The following is a 20,626-nucleotide window of genomic DNA, read 5'->3' on the forward strand; positions in this document are numbered from 1 at the left end:
GCTGCGTTTTTATTTTGCACTGGGCCCACGTATTCTGTAGCTGGACCTGGTTAGGGGCCCCTCGGCTGGCATAATCATGGGGCAGGGGATGTCAAAAGAAGGCCAAGGAAGGAGGACTTTTGAGGCAACTCAATCCAAATGATACCAGGAAGTGGAACATGTGTAGAATGGACAGTTTCCTAGGCAACTAGTTGCTCTATCTAAGTGTCACACAAATGCTTTGCTAAAAACATTTCTTAATGGCAGAGACTAAAACAAGAGAAATTAGGCCCCGGGGAACCTGAGGGCACAACTGATGTTGCTCGCTGACCTGCTATATGGCCAATCCATGAACAGAATCATCCCGAAGAGAGGAAAAAATAGGTCTTAATGGGCTTGGTCTCAAGTGGATGTTTTGGGATTGAATGGCAGCCTTCTCATTTTCCTGGCCTTACCCCCAGAAATACGTGTTTTTTAGAAAGATTCTTAAGTAATGACTTTGGCTTATGACAAGGGCCACTTCTGAGTTCTCCGGGGAGCTCGAAGAGCTTAGATGCTGAGTCAGAGGTGAGGATGATATTATGAAAGAAAAGGAGGAGACGCAGGAGCCCCAGACCAGGCTGTGCCTCTCCACGCCCCTCGTCCCCCATCGCCACGTTGAGTAATATTTCTAACAATCGCTTCCCTCCTGGGGGCCTCGTCCGTCATCAGAGCAAGTTAGTTATTTCAAATCCTCCTTACAAAGTACAAAGGTGCTGATTCTTGGTATAAACGTGGTTAAGTAAGAGAAAAAAAATACTAAAGAAATCATTAACCATAGTGCTTATATTGTCTCAGGAACAGAGAAGAAAAACCATGATGATGACCTCAAAAAAAAAAACCAAAAAAACAACAACAACAACAAAAAAAACCCCAAGGTCGAGTCCCCAGAAATTCTCCAGAGACATTTATGCATCTATAGACTGGCATTTTTCAGCTGAGAAGAAAAGGGAGTTGCTGTAAATTATGATATGATCATGCCACAAGGTAAGCCCAAATCACAAGGCTTTGCCTGGTCGGAAAATTTCAAGCATCCCTAGTTTCACATGCTTTTCCCCTCCATTTTCACTTAACTTATTCTACTTACTTTTTTCTTTTCCACTTAGAAAATTAATGCTGATGGGGCATCCAGATGTTAAAAGAGAGAGAAGTCCTTTCTAGCTAAGGGGTTTTAGAGGTGGGCCTCTAACCCGCTCACAGGGGAGCTGCCTTGCCCTTAGCAGGAGGCCAAGCATATCTGAAACCTGACCCTGATTCCACCTCTGCTCTCAACCTTGGTCCTTGGTGGATTGGACTGTGGTAACACTTGACCTGGGCAGGCACTCACTCCATAAACCACGCCAGCGTATGCCCTGGCACGAGAAAAGCTGGGCTGGGCCCACCCTATTCTGCCCTCAACACTTTGAACCAGGCCCATTAGCAAGGGGCACTCGAAGTCGGGGTCCCAGCAAGTCAAAGACATATGTGGGGGAGACTCATGAGGAGTGAGGGGGAACACAGTTTGCCACTCAAAATAGGCCACTTTGGGATATTACTTTAAGCCAGTTGTTTTAAGAAACAAAAGACCCAGGAAGAACCTTTGACCTTCCCTCCAACTGCCTAAAAGAATTTAGATAGAGTACCGGCTCCAGGAAGGGAGCTATCATCATGGATCATTATAGTTATACATGAACTTGGTGTGATAGACAGGGAGAAACCTAGCAAGACCCATTTGGCCAAAGTCCCCTCTGTGTCTCATTGTTAAAGATGGCCCAGTAAACAAATGCAAACCTTTGTTTATCAAACATTTGTTTCTCCATCTCCATGTGAATTGCCTTCCTGTTCTTTGAAGTCCAAACCACTAGCCCCCTTTCTTCGTGGCCGAAGGTGGCATATCAGCTTCAACTGCCCAGAGCTGTCCCGGCGCCCTATGTTCTCATGGAACCCCCGTATGTACATACATAATTAAATTCGATTATTTTTCTCCTGTTAATCTGTTTTATGTCATTTTAATTATTCTACCAGCCAGAGAATTAAGAAGGAAGAGGGTACATTTTCTCTTCCCCACAGGAGCCAGAATCACCAGAGTCCCAGGGTGAGACAGCAGCACAGCGGGAATTCTGTTCCCAGGACTACCTGGGGCCTGCCAGCTTCTACTCCCTGTTTGGTCCTCACGAATCCCCCACATAAGCCTTCTTTTTCTTGGAGAGTAGAAGCAGGCTCTTCAGTGGGAGGGACATGACCTGAAGGAGAATTTTCTAAGAGTTAGCCTTAAGCAGACACAGAATGAGTTGCTTGGGAGTGGAGGTGGGGTGGGGGTGAAGATTAAGCTCACCACCATAGGGTGGGGATGTTGCAGGGGAAACTGATGTTGCGGGAAACTCCCATCCTGCCATCCTATGATTCTATGTGCGTTGAAAGGCTGGTCTAATCTATATCCAGCTCTGTGGTCTATTGGGGGAAATGCTTTGCCATCCTTAAAGTTGACAATCCATCCATCATGGTTATTCCACCAGATTCGTCCTGCCCATAAGGTACCTCTCGCTCCCTCCACCCCACCCCAACCTCTTGTCAGACATAATTTCTTTAGGAGTCTGTCTTCTGCCCAGACCGTAGGCTCCGCTGGGCAAGCAGCTCAGTTATCCTCAGGACCTGGCACAACATCTGGACAGGCATGGAATGAGTGCATGAACGAACACATAAATCAGTGACGTGGTCAGCAAGGCCTGGGTCGTATGGGCTCTCTGTTCCTTTCTTTCTGCTTGTTTGGATCGGACTTGCCCAGGGAATTTGATGGAAATGACCTGTCAACACATACAGTGTTTGCTCAGCCCTTGCCTTGGGTTCAGACCAAGTACAGACCGCGCATGCGGGCTGCGATGGAGAGTAGCAGAGGCAACATAACTGGGCCTCAGGATGAAAGTAACATGGCTTCTACCCCTGGAAAAGATGGTTATCTCCATTCCTCATGCCCCAAGTCATATATTTTTCTTTACAACATTCCTTGACTATAGGGAAGGCAGGTTGGGCCCATGCCTCTGAGGCAGGAAAAAAGGAAGTCTGTTCAAAGGCCTACCCTGGAGAAGTGAGGCTTAGAGCTGGAAGCTGGATCTTGAAGTTTCTACCAGTCAAATCCTCTATGGGGTGTGTGTGTGTGTGTGTGTGTGTGTGTGTGTGTGTGTGTGTTGCGGGAGGTGGGAAAGGGGATCTTTTGCTTTAAACATCTCTATATTTAAAGCATATCTTTAGAAAAGAATCTCCCCTCCCCCACCTCTCTGGCCCCTTTAAATCCTCGTTGTCCCAGAGGTTTTACAGGGTCTGTCTGGCAGGAACAACAGAGCACTGCTGTGTGGTGAAAGCAGCATCCATCCTTGAGGGAGAGGAGACCTCTCCCTCAAACCAGTTCTAGCTCTGGTTTGTCCCTAACTAGCTCCATAATTTTGGGTCTCCTGGTTGGACAAAGGAGGGATCGGGTGAGGTGACAGGCTAGGTCCTCTCTGCTTCTCTCAGGCTTACTTTTAAGTAAGTGCAAGAGCAGAGGCACCAGCCCCGGACAGCATGTCCGAGGGAAGGCAACCCAGCTCTCCCCCATGGGAAAGGCGACCTCCACCACTGTCCACCACTGTCCTAACACAGTGATGGCCCTGGAACACCATCAGGGAACACCGTGTGAATGGAGGAAACCAGATGAAGGCCTGCGTCCTACATGGAGGAGCACTCAGGGCCCTCCTAGGCGCTCTGCTCAGCACCACCCCTGCCCCTGAAATGCACCGGAAGAGATGCCGGGGTTTGAGATGGCCGCAGAGAATACCAGGGACCTGAGCCTGCCACTCTCAGAGGGGGTAATTGCTGAACTCTGTGAGGCAAACACCTTGAAAGAGCTGAGATGACTTTAAATGCCTAAACATTTTAAAACAAACCTTACAACACAGGCTTTGAATTTTTTCCTTTTTTTCTTTTTGCCCCAGTGCTAAAGCTTTTTCTCTTTCTTTCTCTTGTCGCTTTCTCTTTTGGGGGGAATTCAAAAGCCGTTTTATGCCTCATTACCTGCACACTGTGAGTGATGTCTGTCGGTCCATGTGCTGTAAATACCTTAAATCATGCTTCATTAAGAATATCTATGGTGCTATTAAAGAGCTATAATAGACAACGAGTTAACAGATGATTAAAGATGAATTCCATTTGTGTCAGTCACCAGCCAGAGAGAGACGAGAGGCAGTAAGTTCTCAACTCATTATCCAACAGAGTGCAGCTCTCCCGGCCCCCACCTCGATCTGGATTTGTGAGAAGTGGGAAGGTAGAGGAGGGCTGTCTGCCTGCCCACAGTGGAGTATGGGCCACACGAGGGTGGAGTGGGCTGGATCAGGGGAGGATGAACAGGTGGGACCTGCCAAAGGGGGAATGGAGAGGGAATCCTGTGGGGGCTCAGAGAAGGAAAACTGTGTGTGTGTGTGTGTGTGTGTGTGAGGGCTCAGAGAAGGAAAACTGTGTGTGTGTGCGTGTGCACGCACACGCACACACACACATACACACGTGAGCACTTACTCCCGTGCACGTATGTCAGGAGCTGTGCTCACTGTCTGACGGTGCTGTCAGCTCTGCCTGGCTGTTTTCATGCATGTAGTCGAATTCTACATGGAGCCACGAGAAACAGATCAACCCTGAATGCCTGGTAGCCAGAGAAAAAGAGGCAAGTGGACAGGAGATGGGGTCCCAAAGGCAGAGACGCTGGATTTTTGGTAGTAGCAATGGCAAGTAGGAAGGAAGGAGAAATTTCCTTTCCTCAGCTGTGTTTTCGGAGAAGAAAAGATGAGTGTCACCCAGAAAAAAAGGGGTTTGGTCAAAATGGTGGGACTGCTGAGGAAGTGAAACAGCTTCCCTTCGAAGAACTATCCATTAAAGGCGAAAGTGCTTTGTCTCGTCTCTGATCTCTTCTAGATGCACTGACAGCTGTCACTTCACAGACGTCTCACTTCCCTTTGCCCTCTTAGAGTCCAAGGGCACGGATCTGGAAAGCATTTTAATTTCCCGTCAGTGCTTGGGACCACACCGACTTCAGGTAGAAATGGGTGGGGAAGGTCATCATCAGAAATAAAGACAAGCACAAGGCACTTCTAACCCCCGATGGCTTCAACGTTCTCCACGGATGTTACCTTTTTCTCACCCATTCATTAGAAGATTGGAATTATTCTCCCATGTTACACTCGGAGAAGCCGAGGCACTATGTAAAAATAGATTATGGCTATTGGTTGGTTAAAAGATAGTACGTGTCTTCTACCTGTAAGACATATTTCTGGCCTGGTGGGGACCAGAGGCATTGAAGACATGGCCCGTGCTCTTAAGGCACTTTACAGAGCAGAGGTCCATCAGGGGGCAGCAGGTGGGGCGGAAGACACGCCCCTCGGTGTTAGCAGCCTTGCTGGAATGTGAGTGGTGCTTGTGCTAATGGTTAACACACCAGTTTCTTCCTGGCATCTTCTGACCCAGACGGTATTTCCATGCCCACTGCCAAGTTATACTGGCTCTGTCAGCAGCACTGATAAGTGGCATTATGCTAGTCACGTCCCCAGTGCCGCTGTCATGCTCTCTGACATCCTGCGTGTCACCTGCCATGCTGTCTTGAATGTGCTACTTGGCCTGAGGTATTACTACAAGTCTTCACTCTTCACATCTACTTTTTATGCAGAAAAGAAAAATAATAAAAAATGTCAAAATCCAATGCTTCCGATTTCTTTCACATGGGGCCATGTGTCCATGGCTTTAGTCTACATTCTGTTGCTGCCAGTTTGTAGGTGGGGCTGGGAGAGAGGACCTGAACCTCCTGTGAGGAGCAAATGGCATGTGCGGCCATCAGATCAGTGCTAGATGGAAAGCAATAGTGGACTAGGGCGAGGGCAGTGAGCACAGAGGGACTTGGTCTGACCTGGTGCTTTACAGTTCACCAAGCACATTCACATGTATTGACTCATTGGATCCCTAGAAGCCCCATAAGAGAAGATATTATTACCCCCCTTTTAAGACGAAGATCTGTGGCTCAGGACAAGTGGTGGGTACAAAAACATGGGCCAGAGAGCGATAAAGCTGGGGTTATTGCTCTTCTTACACCGAAGCTGTCCCCAGATTCGGGCTGGGGTGAAGAGCTACAGAAAGCTGTGGCGATTGTAGGCAGGTGGAAGTGACAGGGCTGGTACTCACTGGTCAGGGTTTCCGATGAGAAAAACAAGACGAAAGGGACTGCCCGACGGGGGAAGGGGCTAAAGCAGGAACTGGGCAAGGAACAAAGCCGCAGCCTCCTGCCTGGAGCGAGCCCGTCCGCTGAGAGAGCTGTGAAGCCGGGGAAGAAAGTTGTGTTCAAATAGCCGGGAAGATATGCAGCGGCGAGTCGAAAGCTATGATCTGACCCAGGGCTTGGGGCTGCCTTTTTAATAAAGCGACTAAGAGGTATACCACCTAGGAGGGACTCTCCCTGGTCTAAAAAGGAGCACATTGTCATAGCAAGTGTGTGTGTGTGTGTGACGTTAGAAAGCGCGAGGACTACGGGCCTAGGTCTGAATGTGGAGTCTGCCACTGACTACGTCTAATCTTACAAGTTCTTCGTGTGTTTAATGGAGGTACTAATGCCTTCCTCCCCGTGTGGTTTGAAGATGACGTGAAACGGGGATGCACGCAGCAATGCCTCGTTCATAAGCTCGAAATTGCTGCATGTAGCCAGTGCCTACTAACAGCCACAGCTTCCTGGGACCCTTGTGGAGGGGTAGGAAGAAGGGGCCTCTGCTGGTTTCCCAAATCCTCTCATTGCAACGGGATCCAAGTTTAGAAGGGAGTTGGAAAAGACTCAGGTTCAGATTCCGCCGGCTTCGTGCCATGTCCCACTTCCAGGAAAAGAAACGAGTGTGTTGGAAAAAGAAAACAGACTCAGAAGGCATCTTGGGCATCCAACAGTTCTTAGGAAACAGCATTTGGGCAAACATCATTGAATCAGCAACACTTGGATCTGGTTTCCATTGATAGCTTCACAGGCTGAAGAGTGAGAGGCTGGAGGCCTGGGAAGGCAACCCCTTGGGGACAACGCCAAATGAATCTTGCTCCGGGTGATAGTCTCTACTTCCTGCCTGCCACCCCTGTCTGACCTGAAAGGTGTCTCTGAGTTCCGATGTTAGGGGCTCCACTGAGACCACTGGGCTTCCTGAGGAAGGGGATGCAGTGAACCCCAGACTGTGAGCCCGAGCATCTGGCTTGAGTTCCACCCACACCGGTTACTGGGTCACCAAATGCCCTTTATTTATGACTTTGTTTTCTAATTTCTTCCGAGTTTATTTTTGAGACTGAACACTCTCCTGTTAAGGATGTGCTCTGAGATCCTCAGTGGAATACACTAAGATAGATTCCTTGAGAGTTTAGAACTAGATGCTAAGACCTAAGGTCACCTATCTGGTATATCGTACAGAGGAGGAAACTGAGTCTCAGGAAGGTTAAGTCACTTGCCCAAGGCTACACAGCTAGAACGCTCCGGTGCTCTCACACAGCACCAGCCCCTGCACGCCAGAGTCAGTTCTAAAGCCGACAACGAGCAGGAAAATCTTTCATGCTTGTTGCAATTTTATCGCCCATAGCTGCCAGAAAAGGAGGACACTACACAGCTCCCCAGAAAGCACAAGCGAGGATTGGGGGGGAAGGAGGAACACGCTTCATCTCTGATAATTGAATCTTGGTGCAGAGACAGCCGGGCGCACCGCAATTGAGTTAAGTGGAAAATGCCATTTCCGTATTGTTAGAAACCTTCTCGGCCCAAGGCCCTGATCATTTACTCCGAGCACCTGGTGGTCTCACGCATCTGACCCCAGCTCCCAGCTGAGCCGCGGGCCAGCTGGGATCAGCAGCGTGGGGCAGGGAAAGAAATTAATTTTCACTCCCCAGGGACCACAGTTGGTAGCTCAGCAGCCAAGGATTACACAGATCTGGAGAGAACAGAGCACAGTCCCACCGGGGGAGTTATTGAACTCCCAAAAGCCACTGGTGGAGATAAGGTGAGGGGCGGGGAGGCGGGTGCTGAAACAGACTTTATCGACAATCCCATCACTGGGACTTAATGGACATCTCTTGCTGGAGATTTTGCCTCTTACTGATTTCTCTTCCGCATATTTAATTTCAAACTCCTGCCCTCCACCTCCAAAGCAGCAACCCTTAGAAAGTAAAAGAGTTACTTCTTTCTTCTTTTTTCCCCCTACCTGTTGCTCTGAGGCAAGAAATCGCTTTTGTGAAATGGCCTGCTCTGATTACACGAACGAATCTTGTGGGTTCCCACTCATTCTCACTTTCAAAGGAGCACAAATCTCCCAATTTCTTCTCCGAATCCATATAAAAAGGAGCAAGCCATGGGCTACTTTCTGTCGGAGCCTACCTTTTCTAGTATGTGGTAAATGAACAGCAGTTAAAAACACAGCACAATGCCCAACCAGAAAGAGCCTAGAAAAATCTGTCTCCCAACACAAATTTGGTTCCAGCAGAGTCTTTTGTGAGTGTGAAGAAAATATGAATTATGGTTCCTGGCCATGCAAAGTCCTCACTAAAAAGAAAAAAAAAAATAAGAAAAGAAAATGCTATATCTATTTCCAGTTCACTTGCTTACATGTTTAAATACATCTATGAGGCATCCATCTAAATTTACCAGGTCCTAAGCAATTAACAATTGAAAAAAAAAAGGAAGAAAAAAGACTAAGAGATGATGGCAACGGTTTTTGAAAAATGCAAGATGCTAAGATAGGCGTGTGAATGTGTTCGTTGCTATCGTGCCGCATTCCTTTGAAATCCCGGTCCTGGCGCTTTCTTGAAAAGTGGAGTGGGGCCTCGGAAAAAGGCCTCGGAAAAAGGCACGGGGCGTCGCTGGTGCAGTAGGACCCCTGTTTCAGCCGGCAGCAATTACATTCGAAGAATCCTTCAGGCTGCAAGCGCTTTCATTACCAGGGGGAACAACAAGGAGTAACGGGTCATTCACCTCCAGTCCCCATTTGGGGCTAAAACAAGCATTTTCCACGATAAGGATTCCAGCTTCATTTAAGTCTGTAATTGCTTTGATTCTGGTATGTGTGGTACATGGAGACCGCATGACTAAGAATTATATTAGTCAATAAGTTTGCTACTTTGACGAATCATTAATCAGCCCTCGTTTCAGTCCTTCCCCCACACTGGTCTGAGCCAGTGCAACTGATTTCTTTTTCTATCCGTGGGGATCAGCAAAATTTCCCTTCAAAACCACCTGTTTGGGGCTAGTTCCTCTGGGTCACAGAGGTGGGATGAAATCGGTGAAAGACAATGGGGAGTGTTATTCCTGTTTCTATGCTATAGGAAGGTCAATGCTCGGCTCTGGAGTCTACTGCAAATTCCTTACTTTTACTTCAAGGTTTTGACTTGTCAACTCTTTAACATCTCTCAGCTCAAGGCCCCTGAAGTAGGTAGGCAGGTACCTTCTCCCAGAGAGAGTGGGCCGCCCACCTCCAGCCTTACTACGTTCTTTCAATTCTACAGCTTGCCTCACAGTAAATTCCTTCCACCGGGGGAAGCCCGGTATGGCTCTGGGGCTCTGGACTCAGTCCTTCTGTTGCCTCTTGGAGGCTAAGCCATTCTCTGGGCTAAATGAATGCTGGCCTGAATCGGTGGATAGTTCTTATCTTGATGGACAAAAGTAGAGAAATACTCCCTCCAGACCTCAGGAGGGACTGGGACCTACAGATGAACAGATCACAGGAGATGCATCTTAGTTGGGATAACAATTACGCCAATTGCTGCCTGTTTTTCATAAATCGGCCACGGGTCCTAGTTAGAAAGAACAACGACACCCCCAACATCAGAATCCAGAGACCAGAAGATGATGAGAAACATTCGTAAAAGACAAGAAAACGACCCATTCAGCATAATTAATATAGGCAATGCCAAACACAGGTGGGTGGTATCAGAGTCTCACTATGACAAAAGCGGTGCCTGATTCCAGGTGCTAGAGAATTGGGCGTGGTCCTGACTTTAGGAATTTACTAAAGTGGTTCGGAGATCAACAGCAGCCTCCGGGTAAGGGGACTGCTTCAGAGGTTTGCATTCTCCTCACGGTTTCCCTCCACAAGGCTCCGATTTCCACAGGACACGGATCCTGACTGGCACTTTCTTCGTATTTCGCCACATCTCCCAGGACAGTTCTGTTCACTAAAGGCACCAAATGCGTGTTCACAACCTAACTGCCTCGGGCCTCTAAGAGGCCCGGGCACCCACCGCCCCTACCGGATCCCCACACACAACAGCGTGGTCGGGGAACCTGTGATAAAAAGAAGTGGGGTCGCTGTAGGGACTGGTCTCAGGAACATCTCTGGTGGAAGTGAACGTATTGTGCCTTGGTGACACCCAGGGTCATAAGAAACCTCCAAAACTGCCAGGAAAAGGCAGAGGAATAATCAGGGGGAGGGCGATCAGGAAGCACAAGAGTTAACGTCTTTTCTCCCATCTTCACTTAGGGAATTTGAATTCTTGATCAAGCGATTTGTCAGGATTGTTGTGTATTTACTGTAATTACAGAACATCAAATGTGCATTGACGTAATTACCATAAATATGTGTAAAGACATTATAACGTGTAATTATGTCATATAATTCTTTAATAAAGCATGCAGAAGGAAAATTACTCCGCACATGCTCAATGCGCATCTTTTTCTTCCTATTTCTACTGCAGGTTTTCTGTGCTTCACTTCCTCTCCACGTCTTCAAAATCAGAGATAGTTTTTCCTGTTTAGGATAAGTAACAGAAGAGTGAGGTTGGAAAGCGCATGTGCAAGCTTGTGCGAGTGAGCATGTACATGTGTGCTCACACACACACACACACACACACACACACACACAAATGCACAGAGGAAAGAAATGCATTTTCAAACCCCAGCAGAGGTATCGGGGACCTGGTGTGAGCAATCAGTGCTCCCGTTGCTGATGGTAGAGTATGACATCATCATGAAGGAGAGGTCAGCCCCTCTCCTCTCTCTGCATGCAGCTCTCTCGCCTGTAATTGAGTGGGGTGACTTCTGCCCCTGCAGGGAGGACATGTCAGGGCACGGGCCACGTGGTTTGGTGGCATGGAGAGCTCCTGGGAGACCGATGCTTGGGAAAGAGGTTGATATTATTCTGAACCCAGGGGACTTTTCTAAAGATTTGAACAAAAAGGAAAACTCCAGGTGAGATTACTACAGATGTTCAAGCAGAGCCTGCATTTGTCAGATGGTCACTGGGAGCCTAGAACAGGTTTGAATTCCAGTCCCAGCCCTCAGAGAGTCTAGGAGATGTGGGGTCTGTGCTCATATCTATGCTTCACATATTTCTCCCTTTCACCCTATGGGTGTCTTGGAGGCAGTGCCTCCCTGAAGTCCAGGGTTCTGGAGATAAAATAGCTTGAAGTATTATGTTCCTAGAGTTCAGAATTAAATTAAATGAGAAAGAATGCTCTAATGAGTGGGGAAGGCCTTCCCAATCATGATATCAAAATAGAAATCATAAAAGAGTGATAGATTAGACCACGGAAAAATATACAACCCCTCTACATTAACCCCTCCCTCAAAAAAAAAAAAAAACCACCATAAAATAGTAAAAAGCAGAGAAAAGACTAAGGAAATATTTGCAACATGTATGACAGAGGGAATCATATCCTTAATGTATTAAAAAGGTCTGACCAATCTAAGAGAAAAAAATCTAAATAGAAAAACTGGGCAACAATGGACAGAAAAAAATCACAAAATAAATGCAAATGACCAAAAAGCATAGAAAAAAATCCAACTTAATTTGTAAACAAAGAGAGAGATACTATTTTTCACCTCTCGAACTGATAATTATTTTAACAAATTAGAACACCCAGTGTTGGTGAAAGGTTGAAGGTATGGGAGTAGAATATTCATTGCCAGATCAGCCCCAAGAAAGTTAAACCAACTTTCTTGGGGCTGATCTGGCAATGAATATTCAAAATCTCGAAAGTGCGTATACCCTTTGACCTATTAATTCTTCTAGGATTTTATCCTAAGGAATCAAAAATATAGTCAAAGATTTGGGTCTACGTTTTCCTGACACAAATTATTTATAATAGTGAAGGAAAAGTCCCTAGAAACAATCCAGTGTCCACCAAAGCGGGATTAACGTCCAACAAAGTGAGATTAATTAGTTGTAGAATTAAAACTTCATGGAATATCATTTAGCCATCAAAGATGACAGATGAGTGTTTGGTGACATGAGATGTACAATTATGTAAAAAAAAAAATTGTAAACCAGTATATAAAGATATAATTTATAGATATAAAAGTTTGGAGGAATTTACACCAAGATGTTATTCCTTCTAGTCATCTTTCAGTGTGGGAGTAAGGGTATTTTTCTCCCTTCTTTTCTCTCTTCCTTCTTTCCCCCTCCCCTCCCTTCCTCTCCCCTGCCCTCTTAAAAAATCTGAGTAGTCCAAAATCTTAAACACTGGGCTATTTTTAAAGTACACTGGGTGGTATGTGTATACATACATGCATGCGTGTGTGTGCACATACACACACACGCAGACACACACACGCTGGTTTAATGCCTGATGCTCCTTGAAAGCATTTTCAGTTTACAGACGAAGGCTCCATACCATGTGGGGCTTCCACTGCATACCAAAGACAACACCCTTCTCTCTGCCTCTTGCTTCCAATCACTCATCCCAGAAACACTTATGGCCAGAGACGAGTTCCTGAAGGACGACCGGGAATGGAAGGGTAGATGCCTAGTGTATTCTGGCCTCCGTGCAGTGAGCAAGATTCATAGCAAGTAAACAACAGAACCAGAATTAGAAGCCAAGATAGTGGGCCAGCAGCTGGTCTGTTTAGTAGCATCCTTGAACCCAGAACTAATGTGACAAATCTTGCACCTGAAGCCACAGGAGAACCCTAAGAGAGAGGCAAAAGCGGGTTACTAAACCGAAATTTGTCTCATTTTGTACATGTTCATGGCAGTGTACTGAGTCAGGGACCAGTGAATCATGGAGATCAACGAGAAGCGATGGGTAGGGTGCAAGAGGAGAGCTGTGAGAACTACCTGGAATAGGGTTGTCCATGGCCTGACTTTTAGATGCCCCTGGTGCATGCTGCAGAGTCTATGTTTAATGGACCACAGGTGGGGCAAACTCTTTGTTGTTATCCCAACCATCTCCTCCACCATTTTCTGGAGCATGGGCCCATGGGGTAGAATTCTTTGAGGTAACCAGGACTGAGGCGTTTTGTTCTTGCTGCTCTTATCATTAGTGGGGAGAGGAGTCCTTCCCATGTCCCACTGAGAAGGTGTAGCATCAACTGCCCCAACGGACACAGCTGGTCCAAGTGAGATGTAGGTACGGAAATAATGAAAAGAATAGTCTATGTTCCTGCATTTCTTCTTTTAAAGTTCCTTTCTCAAATGGTGGGCAGCAAAATAGCTAGGACATCAAAGGAGTTTAACTGTTTTTAGCACCATGGACCCAGAAGGACATCAGCCTGGCTTTCATGAATGAGCACTCAGGTTAAGTCTTATCATCAAACTCACAACCAGAATTCTGATTTCATTTTGGTAAATGCAGAGATACGGGCATACAGAATATGCCCTCTCTGGCAGATATTTAGTCCCAGAATCCTTGGAGAATGCATACTTCTTGTTATTTAGATTTCAAAGTATGTCATCGTCTCTACTCCATTCATCTTCTTGATATCCTTAGAAAGCAAGAAAGGGCTTATTATACTCATTTTAGAAATGAAAAAAAACCCTGAGATTTAGCGAAGATAACTAAAGCTTCAAAATTTTATGCTAAATAAGTCACAGAGCTACAGAGAAAGGTCCACCTTGTGGCCACGTGGTTCACAGCTCCATTTAGAAGTCGGCCTTGCATAGGTGTTCTTGTGACACCCAAACACCGCCCCCCTCCGCAAAAAAAAACAACTCCAAAATATCATAGGTCAATTCACTTCTGCTTTCAACAAGTAACCCCTTCTGTCTTACACCGAGAAGAGCCCAGCCCATGAAGCAACGTAAGGCAGCACCTACCAGGGACCCTGTCACGTGGCCATCGCACTCCCTTGTAAGGCCTGACCCCGAGGGAAAGTCAGCATGGGAAATGCAAGTCGTTTCTGATGCAGAGCCAGTAATTTGCCAAGTATGAGCTTGCAGACTGAGGTTGCTTACAAGTATTCAACTGGAAAGAAATCTGGCTAACCAGCCTGAGATCCCATTAGTTTCCATTAGTGCAGCTGGAGCTTGAACACCCCAGGGGGGATCGGTTCAAACCAAAGGCAGCAGAGGAAGCCCCCAGAGGCGCCCAGGTGCAGGGGGCCCTCTCTGGCCCAGCTGAGGTGAGCCTAGAGGTCTGCTTAGCAGAAGAGGTTAGGGCAGTACAGGGCTGGGGTGACAGGTTGACACACTGGCCCTCAGAGTACCTATGATAACTGCATAGCAGCCAAGGTTGAAGAGAATATTAGAAGGCCCGCTTCAGCCATATATTAAATCAAAGTCAAAATTTTAAACTGCACATTCTTGGCACAGCATTCAAGGCCCATTTGGCCCCCATCTGGCCTCATCTCCCACTGTGTCTCTCTCCTTCTGCTTTGAGTTCTGACCCTATCCGTCAGTAGTCCTTTCTACGCACACATCCTGCACTTTCTGCCTCGTTACCTTCCCTAACACCTTTGTTCTTGCAGGTTCCTTCTCCATCTTTTTTTTTTTTAATTGTGCTAGAATACTCATAACATATTATGTGCCATCTTAACCATTTTTCAGCATCTAGTTCGGTAGAGTTAAGCACATTCCCATGTGCAACCGATCTCCAGAATGGTTTTCATCTTGTAAAACTGAAACTCTGTACCTATTAAACCACATCTCTCCATTCCCTCCTCCCTCCTCCCGTCCCGTCAATCACCGTTATACTTTCTATTTCTAAGAATTTGACAACACGAGGTACCTCATATGAGTGGAATCGTACCCTATTTGTCTTTGTGTGTGTGTGACCTGCATAATGCTTTAAGGGTCATCCATGTTGCAACATAGGTCAGAATCTCCTTCCTTTTTAATGCTGAATAATATTCCATTGTATGTATATATCACATTTTGTTTATCCATTTCTATCTTTTTTGCCCTCTCAAAATCTGAGTCTGTCCTCAATGCTTAAAACCCAGGGTACCGACTTCATGAAGATTTTTCCTCAAGCCCTCAGTTAGAGCTAGTCATTCACTAAGATCCTTGGAGTACCCGCTCTATACCAGGCACCGTGCTGGGCAACAGGGACAGAGGGTGAGCAGCCATGTCTCTCCCTCATAGTTTGTCCAAGCCCAGCTTCCCAGTACGCTGCTCAGGAATGACTCTGTGACAGCCCTGACTGTCCGTGCTCCTGATGCACATGCTGCCTCGAGGTCCACTTGATGGTTTCCACACTAGGTGTCTCCTTTGTAAGCTCCCGAGGACCTGGGTCACATCTCATCTCAGTATCCCCGGCACCCAGCACAATATAGTGAACTTTAGAAATGATCAATAAAGATTTCTTCAAGTAGTTAAATTTGTGCCCCTTGGACTGTGGGCTTCTTGACTTCAAGTGACTATTGACCCCACAAGCTAGAAGGCAGTGCCCACCTCGTTTGCCAGAACTGTTGCCTGGTCCAGGTGCAGAGACTCCTGCCAGGTCGGGTGGGTGGGTGACTTTACAGAAGTGTCATACTTTAGCCTACTGATGTCAGCACGCACAGAGGGCAACATGGAGGTTTGATTTGCCCTGTTACAGCTAATAATAGTAGTAGTTAAGAGGTGCTGGGCTCCTTCCACACGCCAGGCTTTCTAAGTGCTTTCCAAATCCTCACAACAAACCTAAGGGATAGATAGGTTTTACGCAGGATAAATACATATCTACTATCACCCCATTTTACCAATGATGAAACTGAGGCACAAGAGGCTAAATAACTTACTCCATGTCTATAAATCAAATTAAGTGATACCAGATTTGTCAGAAATTTGCCTGCAAACCCAGGCTGGCAAAGTCTTCATAGTACACTGTTCTGGTGTAAACATCTTGCTCTGGCATGATATGGTGTAGATTACACGTAGCCGAACCCCTTGGAAGATCGCTTTAAAACATTGAAAGGGGAACTGCCTGATGTTAGGGATCGGTTTTCTGTTTTGGTTCCTTCAGTGTCTTGCATCCCATCTGGATTCTGAATTTCCTTAGATCCAAGGGATGTCAACTTGATTAAAAAGAGATATCAAGAACTAAGAACTTCTCCTGACTCAAAGGTGTGGGGTGGAGGTGGTGGGCAGGGGAAATGAAAAGAGATGGAGAGAAAATTGTTTCAGTTGCCATTTGTAATAACCTAGACCCAATCTTTCACTTTAGTAAAAAGATCTGAGCAGCAATTTATTAGGGGTTGACCAGCATCCTGGCTGGTTTGAGGGAAGGGAGGGGCCCTGGGGAGGGAGGAGTACTGATAGGGATTCTCTGTCCCTCTGCCCATCAACCCTAAATTAATCTCTCCTGCTTGTTTGGCTAAGCAGCAAGTGAGGGAGGCAGAGAGTGGATGCCTGGGGTGCAGGAAAGAGGGATAGAACTCAGGGGGCCATGGTGATTTAAGGGGCTTGGCTGGGGGCCACACTTTGAGGCAGGAAGTAGACAGAATGGCCTCGAAAGGAGTAGGGAGCTTGGGCAGAGAGAAATTTATAGAGCTGGTTATCGTTCAGAGAGCAAGGAGACTGGTTCGACAGGAATGGAGGGTTTAAGTGGGAGAGAAGTGGGAGATACAGTATGCAAGTTGCGCTTCCTCTTGTAACCTGTGGACCACCGTGGAACACTGAAAAGGAGGGCAAAGCAGAGTTTTTGGAAGATTAATTTGGTAGCGGTATGTCAGGCTGGACGGAGGACAGACAGCGAGACCAGCAGGGCACCTTGACTGTCCGTTGTATTTGTCCACTTGGCTAGGCTACGGAATCCAGTTATTCAGTCAAACGTTGGTGTTGCTCCGAAGGTATTTTGTAGTTGTGATTAATGTCCATAATCAGTTGACCTTAAGTAAAGGAGACTATTGGAGATCATCTGAGTGGATATGATTCAATTAGTTGGATTTTCCTGGAAGAAGTTTCGCCTGTGGACTGCAGTGTCAGCTCCTGCCCCAGAGTGTCGGGCCTGCCTCTCCTGATGGCCTGCACTATGGACTGTGGGCTGTGGGTTTGCCTAGCTGGCCTTCCACAATCTCATAAGCCAAAATTACTTGCCACACAGATCCCCTACTATCTATCTCCTACTGGGTCTGTCTCTCTGGTTGAATCCTGACGGATACAGAGACAGACCACTAGCATGGTTTTGGACTAGGCAAGACCGGGAGAGATGGGAGACGGGAAAGCAAAGACCAAGGGTCGGGGATGGCCTGAAGGTGTGGGGTGAGGGCACAGCCCAGGACGCCGATCAGGGACGCTCAGGAGACCTGGGTTCCTGCTCTCCACCTTCCACTTGTTACACAAGTAATTCAGTCTCTCTGGGTCTCTAAAAAATGCCAGCTTGAATTAGTACCTCCAAGATGTCTTCCAGATATAAGTCTATGATTCTCTATCCTAGTCAATTCCCTATGAGAGTATCTCATCTTCAATTAAAATAGTACTTTTCTTCTGAACGAAGTATATTTTCTTACCCCTAGAAGAGCGATTCAGGGATTACAGGGTCAATGGTTCTCTTTTTAAGTATCCAGGACTTAAAATAAAGGAAGGAACCCTGGAAAGACTTTACAGCATTGCGGCGGGGGAGCAAGCAAAGCTTCATCTGTATTTGCAGCCGCTCCCCAGCGCTAGCATCACCGCCTCAGCTCCACCTCAGATCAGCAGGCATTAGATCTCATAGGAGCACCGGTCCCTGGTGCCAAAAAGGTTGGGGACCGCTGCTTTACAGGATCCTAAAACAGCAATGTTTTGGGGTTGATCAGCCGGTAGAGGAGCTGGAAGTGCAGCCATACTAAATATAGGATAGAGGACTCTGGCAATATTAATATTTTTTGAGGATTTCCATGTACCAGACACTGCTCTAAGCGCTTAAAGAGGAATTAACTCTTTTAAACTTCACAGTGACTCATATATACCCAGTCTACAGATGAGGAAACTAAAGACTGAATGAGTCACTTAACTTCTCTAAGGTCACACAGCTAATAGGAGTGGAGGAGATGGAGTTTGAGCCTAGACCAGAACTCACCCTCTTAACTAGTATGATGACCTTTTATGGCCACGGCAGACCTACTGAGATTTAATATTGGGAAGATGACCAGAGGAAGCAATCTGCAGTGAAAGGAGCATGGGGACCTCCCCATACAACACACACAACATGAAGAATTAAATGAGCAAATTCTTGGAATTCCTACCACCCCAGTATACAAAACTGCCAAACGTGGGTGAATCCCTCTGTGCCACACTCCTCCTTGGGCATCCCAAAGCCCATGACACATGTCCCTGTTCTGTACAGCCTGCTCCAATTGGAACACATTTCAGGTGTTCTAAGAACAGTCCCCTGATGCTTTGGTTGGAAAGCAGGGCCCTGAAATCGGTAAGGAGGCCTCCTACAGCTTCTGAAACTGTTGCGTTCGTTGCGGTTGGCAGCATTTTCTGATTCATGGTGAAGGCCTTGGAGTGGGAGTTGGCTTCCTACTGAAGGGCGCCCTGGGCTTTAACTTCGAAAACGCAGCGAAGCGTGGTTAGAGTCCGGCATGCCTATGTCCTTCCACCCGCAGTTGCTGAGAGTATTTCCCACCCCTTTCATTATCCTTATCTGATCAAAGCACCATTCATTCAACCAGCATTGCCAAACAGACTGCCTGCATCACTGCTAGTTGCCATGGCAGAGGCAGGTCCTGCCCTCCAGGAATTCCAGGCATCCAGCTCAAAAGGGAAAAGTGCCACCTGGGTGATGTTTGCCCTGCCAGCCTATCAGTGGGCCACGGGGCAGGGCGAGGTGGGGTGCAGAGATTGTGTCTTCCTGGAATTCCGGTTAAGTAACTGTCAAACGTTTTTCTCAAATGCACCCTGCCCTCCCCATGGCACTTCTGCATGGCACCTGAACCAGGCCTTCATCATCTCTAACTGGTCTCCTGGCTTCCACTTTTATCCTATCAAACTCACCCATCTCCCTGCCACCAGAATGATGTATTTTAAACTCCAGTCTGACCAGGTCTTTCCCTGCTTGCACCCCACCTAGCCTCCTACCCTAACACAGGGAACATTTTTACCTCTAGCAACCCCAAACTGCTTCTTTCTCAGCCCTGTGTTTTGTTCATAGAATGCCCAGGTCTTTTGCTTGATTAACTACAATTCTCAATTAGATTCAGCTCAGGTGTCATCTCCTCCAGGAAGTCCTACCTGATTATAAAATAGGACATTAACAGCACTAACCCCCTCCCACCCTCCCTGCCAGGCTGGGTGAGTCTTCTGCGCAGAAACGGCTTGGTGAGGCCACCTATTTGCATTGCATCACAGTGATGGGTTTCAATGCTCACCTCTCCCACTGAGCCTCACTGAGGAAAGAGGCTGTCTGACCTCTGAATTTAATCCAGAGGTACTGAGAAGTAAGAGATGTCAGAAGGAGCTGGAGAATGCAGAACCACCAACAGGACATATGACACTACGGGTCTTGACCATGGTTTGTCCACATCTCCATACCCTAACTCCATGCCTCAGTTTCCCCGTTAGGGAAGAGAGAGGGATGGGGAAAAGGGAGCAAGATGAATCTGAGCTACTCTGGAGGCAGCAGCTTCCATTCATTAGCATTTGTAAAGGGCTCTGAGTGCTGCAGATGGAAGCTGCTCAGGCAGGCAGCTTGTTAAGACTAAAAATAGAGTTGTGTAGCACCTTCCCAGGCAGAGAGCTCAGGAACGGGTGGAAGGGGTGAGAAAAAAGTTAGCCAGAGGTTAAAGCAGCTGACCAAGTCCTCGAGGGTAGTAGCACTACAGCAAACCACCACGGGAGACGCTGTGGCCCGCGCCGAGCGTCCTGCTCGACCAGGCCCCCAGCACGCACCATCTGTTTGGGAAGGTCAGGGGCAGGTGGCCTGCCCTGCTCAGAGGCAGGGGACAGACCGTGGCCTTTTCAGAGCTCGGGGACTGGATGGCTGTCCCCAGATGAGCTTCTTCACAGCACGCAAGGGGTGGGTGGGGTTCGCACCCCGGGCGGGTGGGCAGGTACAGCAGAGACAGAAAAGGCGGCCGGGGTCGGTGTCCCAGGCCGAGTTGCTGGGGGTGAGTCACCAGGCAGCGGCCCCGCGGAGGGTGGGGGATTCCAGCGGGACGATGCAGAACCACGAGGGGCGGCGGGGAGGGGCCACATTCTCCTGTGACTCAGGTCTGACTCAATGCCACTTCTGAAACAGCCTGGGGGGCGGGGAGAAGGGGTTTATTCAAAATGACAAAACCACTCCTCGCTCAGGGCAGCACTGGCAGCGTCGAGAACGGGGGAAAAGCACCCCGGGTCTCCCTCCAGCCAGTCTCCCGGCTGCCGCCTCTACCCCGGGGGGCTTCGGCGGCGGAGGGACCCTAGCCTCGATGTCTTTGACACCTTCCGCCGCCGGGCGCGGGGCAGCGCAGGGTGACCGTCCCCACCGCGAGGGGGAGGGGGCCGCC

General features: G+C 47.7%; 1 protein-coding gene across 1 annotated transcript in view; it reads right to left on the bottom strand.

The window, feature by feature from the left end:
• Positions 1-20,626, bottom strand: part of PEBP4 (phosphatidylethanolamine binding protein 4) — a 190,888-nt gene that overhangs the window by 113,139 nt on the left and 57,123 nt on the right. The window lies entirely within an intron of this gene.

Source organism: Pteropus alecto, unplaced genomic scaffold, assembly GCF_000325575.1.
Source record: "Pteropus alecto unplaced genomic scaffold, ASM32557v1 scaffold160, whole genome shotgun sequence".
NCBI lineage: Eukaryota > Metazoa > Chordata > Mammalia > Chiroptera > Pteropodidae > Pteropus > Pteropus alecto.